This window comes from Corapipo altera, unplaced genomic scaffold (assembly GCF_003945725.1).
Source record: "Corapipo altera isolate COAL_440 unplaced genomic scaffold, ASM394572v1 59494, whole genome shotgun sequence".
NCBI lineage: Eukaryota > Metazoa > Chordata > Aves > Passeriformes > Pipridae > Corapipo > Corapipo altera.
In genome coordinates this window covers 1-4,817 of record NW_020887076.1, presented here as the reverse complement: position 1 = coordinate 4,817, position 4,817 = coordinate 1, and the positions used below count along the sequence as shown (strand labels likewise).

The 4,817-nt window shown below is 54.6% G+C and overlaps 1 long non-coding RNA gene across 1 annotated transcript; it reads right to left on the bottom strand.

Annotated features, from left to right (window-relative positions):
* Window positions 1–2,230: 2,230 nt before the first annotated feature.
* LOC113941457 lies at window positions 2,231–3,337 on the bottom strand. Its single transcript, XR_003525681.1, has 2 exons — window positions 3,252–3,337; window positions 2,231–3,114 (listed from the first exon to the last, which is right to left on the bottom strand). It is a non-coding gene; the product is annotated as an uncharacterized LOC113941457 (long non-coding RNA).
* Window positions 3,338–4,817: the final 1,480 nt, after the last annotated feature.

Below are 4,817 nucleotides of genomic sequence, written 5' to 3'. Positions count from 1 at the left end.
TCCATCTGCCAGTCTGTGTGTCTGTCCACATCCATCCATCTGTCCATCCACCCACCACTCTTTCCATACAACTGTCCATCCGTCTGTCCAGTCAGACATTGATCCATCTGCCAGTCAGTCTGTCCATCCATCCACATCCATCCATCCTCACATCCATCCATCCATCATCCATCCATCCATCTATCCATCTGTCCATCTGTCCATCCAACCAGACAGTGATCCATCCACCAGTCCATCCATCCATCCATCTGTCCATCCATCCATCCATCCATCATCCATCCATCCATCCACATCCATCCATCCATCCATCCATCCATCCACATCCATCCATCCATCCATCCATCCTCACATCCATCCATCCATCCATCCATCCCCCCACCCATCCCTTGCCCCCTCTCCCAGTCCGTCCACCCCTCCCTCCCTGCCCCCAGTTCTGGGATTACTCCATGGGGTCCCTGCTGTGGGGGGAGCAGGGGCGGAGCCTCCTCCCCAAGCCCCACCCCAAACAGGCCACACCCACACCCCATCCCCTCCCAAAAGTCTCCACCCCCCCCATCCACCCAAAAGTGGAGCCGGTGCCCACCAGGACCAACATTCCCAATATTCCTGCTGGGAACCCCCCCGAGCTCCCCCCCCATCCTGCCCTTTCCCAGCAGCCTGGCTCATCCACCTGCATTTTTGGGCTCAAACCCTGCAGTTTTTGGACTCAAACCCTGCCATTTTTGGGGCTCAAACCGTTCAGTTTTTGGACTCATACCCTGCAGTTTTGGGGCTCAAACCCTTCAGTTTTTGGACTCAAACCCTGCCATTTTGAGGCTCAAACCCTGCAGTTTTTGGGACTCAAACCCTGCAGTTTTGGGGCTCAGACCCTGCAGTTTTGGGGCTCAAACCCTGCAGTTTTGGGGCTCAGACCCTGCAGTTTTTGGACTCAAACCCTGCCATTTTGGAGCTAAAACCCTGCCATTTTTGGGGCTCAAACCCTGCAGTTTTGGGGCTCAGACCCTGCAGTTTTGGGGCTCAAACCCTGCCATTTTAGGGCTCAAACCCTGCAGTTTTTGGGGCTCAAACCCTGCAGTTTTTGGGGCTCAGACCCTGCAGTTTTGGGGCTCAAGCCCTGCAGTTTTTGGGGCTCAGACCCTGCAGTTTTTTGACTCAAATCCTGCAGTTTTTGGGCTCAAACCCTGCCAGTTTTGGGCTCAAACCCTGCCATTTTTGGGCTCAAACCCTGCAGTTTTGGGGCTCAGACCCCACAATTTGTGTCCCCATCGTGCAGTTCAGGGCAGAGCAGCGCCGGGATTTGGAGGGGGGTGTGTGAGAGGAACAAACCCACCCGGGGACCCCAAAAAACCGCCCCGCAGTGCCCAGGCCGGGCGGGGGGAGCAGGTCCCGGCCCCTCCGGTCCATCCCGGTGGGAAACGGAGGTCGTGGAGCTCCAGGAGCCGTCCCAGCGGGAGGCCCCGACCTGCTTATTAAGGCCGATTAAGGGAGATTAAACTGCCCGCAGCGTCTGCCGGGGCTGAGCCGCCTCCCCCGGCCCTGCTGCCGCAGCCAGAGCCCCTCGGGGGGGGTGCCCGGGGGTGCCCGGGGGTCCCGGACCCCAAATCACCTCCCCGCTGATGCAGGATCTTGGATATCCAGGTTTGGAGCTTGGATCTGCTCCCAGGGAGCGTCCACGTCCCCCCTGTCCTCCCTGCCCTCCCTCTGCCCGTCCTTCCAGCCGTCCCTGCTCGCTCTTCTCACCCCCCCCAGGCCGCCAGAAGCTTCCACGGGATTCATTTCACACACACACCCCGTGGAGCCAGGGATCGGCCATCCTGACATTCCAATAAAGCTGCTGAAATCCATCCCGGCGCTTCCCGGCTCCTCCTTGGGTTCGCACCTCTCGAAAAACACACCCCGGGGGGGGGGGAGAAGTGGTGAAAATGAGGGAATTCCACCCCAAAATCCAGCTCAGCCCCTGGGTGGGACCACAGGGTGGTGGTGCAGGGATGCTCCAGCATTCCCAAGGTTTCCATCCGGCCCGGGGGGACGCGGGAAGAGGGAAAAGGAAGGAGAGAACCTGCACAAAGGAAGGATTAAACCCCAAAGTCATCCTCGGGGGTGGCTCAGCTCCTCCAGCCCCGAGGTGGGAGGGGATCGGGAATCAAACCCCAAAACACCCCCCCTGGACAGGGAGGGCGGGCTCGACATCCCCAAATTCCTCCCGAAACAGGAGAACTGGACACCCAAATAGACACATTTGTAACAATTTATTGAATGAGGCAATAATGACACCGGGAAAACAAGGAGGAGGGGGGGGGGGGGGCCATCCCCTGTCGTTTTTGGCTGTTTTGTGTTTTTGTGTTTTTTTTTTGGGGGGGGGGGGGGGGGTAACCTGTGGGACTAAAAGAACCTCATTCCATCGCCAAAGAAAAAAAAAAACCACGGACTTGGAAAAGCCACCGACAGATCTTCACCACGAACCATAGAAAAATAATCATATTAAAAACCAAAATTGGCCAGAAAAAGTTGGAGAACCAGGACTTTTTGTTTTCTGTGGAAAGATCTCCCTCCCCTGGAAAAGGACCCGAGAACTGCGTACAAAGAACGTTGGGAAGGGGAGGGTGGGAGAGAAAGGGGGGGGTTTGAGTTGGTTTGGTTTTTTTTTTCCATATAAAACAAGTAAATACAAGAATCTTGAAAACTCCCTCGGAGCGAGACGGGGGGGAAACTGGAACGGCCTCTTGGGAATGGGAATAAAAAACGCCCCGAAAAAAACCCCAACCCCCAAATGAAATCCCGTGGGAACTGCTGGGGGTGGGGGTGGGATGGTGAGTAAAATTCCACACCCCTTCTCCAAAAAGAAATCCCCCCTCGAGGCTTTTTTTGAACCCTCCTGGGAAGGATTTTGGGGTTAAAAACCGTGCTGGGGGATGCACGGGGAAGGATTGGGGGGTGTGGGTGCATTTGGGGTGCAGAGGGTCCCACAAACGAGGGGTTCCCAAAGGGAGGGTTCTCCAAAGAGGGTGTCCCCAAAAAAGGATGTTCCCCTAAATGGAGGGTTCCCCAAAAAGGGGGTTCCCAAAAGGAAGGGTCCCTAAAAGGGGAGTTGCCCAAAGGGAAGGGTCTCCAAACCTCAAAAGGGGGGGTCCCAAAGGGAGGGACCCTAAAAGGGGAGTTCCCCAAAGGGAAGGGTCTCCAAACCCCAAAAAGGGAGGGGTTCCCAAAGGGGGGGGGGTGTCCCCAAAACCCAAAGGGAAGGGTCTCCAAACCCCAAAAAGGGGGTTCCCAAAGGGGGGGTTCCCCAAAACCCAAAGGGAAGGGTCTCCAAACCCCAAAAAGGGAGGTATTCCCAAAGGGGAGGGGGTGTCTCCAAAACCCAAAGGGAAGAGTCTCCAAACCCCAAAAAGGGAGGGGTTCCCAGATGGGGGGTTCCCCAAAACCCAAAGGGAAGAGTCTCCAAACCCCAAAAAGGGAGGTATTCCCAAAGGGGAGGGGGTGTCTCCAAAACCCAAAGGGAAGGGTCTCCAAACCCCAAAAAGGGAGGGGTTCCCAAAGGGGGGGTTCCCCAAACCCCAAAGGGAAGGGTCTCCAAACCCCAAAAAGGGAGGGTTTCCCAAAGGGGAGGGGGTGTCTCCAAAACCCAAAGGGAAGGGTCTCCAAACCCCAAAAAGGGAGGGGTTCCCCAAACCCCAAAGGGAAGGGTCTCCAAACCCCAAAAAGGGGGTTCCCAAAGGGGGGGTTCCCCAAACCCCAGAGGGGTCTCCAAACCCCAAAAGGGGATTCCCCAAACCCCAAAGGGAAGGGTCTGCACTCACATCCCCCCACTGCCCTCCAGCAAAGCTTTTCCCATGGGAATCACATCTCCAGGGCCGGGAAGGGGAGGCTGAGGGTCCTGGGAAGGGGGAAAGGAGGGAAGTGGGGAGGGAGGGGCTGAGCCCGAGGCGGCTCTTTGGCGAGGAAAATCCTGGGGAACGTGGTGGGGCCGCAGCCGGAGCCCCTTCGGGAAAAACCGGGAAAATAATAATAATAACAACGACAACGAGAACAACAATAATAATAATAATAATAAAGGAAAACCCAAAGGGGGCAGAACGGCAGGTGCTGTCAGAGCAGAGAAGAGGGGACAGGTCTCCAGTGTGCACCAAGGGGAGCCGGGCGGGACTCCGGACCCTCCTGGAAGAGCATCATCCCTTCGGGAGGTGCCACCCCCCTGCAGTCACACATGCATTTTGGTTTGGTTTTGGGGTTTTTTTGTTTTTTTTTTTTTTTTTTCCCCCCAGGAGAGGAGTCTTTTCCGAACTTTCTTTCTTCTTTTTTTTTTTGTTTTTCTTTTCCGAGTGGAGTTTTTTTGTTTGTTTTTTTTTTTGTCCTACAAAAGTCCCACGTTTAAAATCTTTCCCCGTCCCCTAATTTTGCCCGAGGGTTGTCCCGGTGCTCTCCCCGCCCCCGGCCTCATCCCTGCTCCATCGGGGTGGGTGGTGGGGGAAGGGAAAAAAAACCCGGGGCTAAAGGTTTTTCGCTTCGCTTTCGTTTTTCTTTCGAACCTCCTCGGAATCCCACGAAAGAAGAAGTCACAATTTTGGCTTCTCGCTCCTCCGAGAGAGAGAGAGAGCTCGAGTTCGAGCAGGCGCTAGAAAAAAAATGCACTTTTTTTTTTTTCCACCGAAGTCCCCTGGGAGGGAATGAGGATTCAGTCGTTTTTCTCTTTTTTTTTTCAGTGTTTTTTTTCCTTTAAAAAAAAAAAAACCAAAACGAACGAAGGAAAAAAAAAAGACCGAAAAAAATAAAAGACCCCAAAAAAAAAATAAAAGGTCGACGAAACCTTTTTTTTTTTT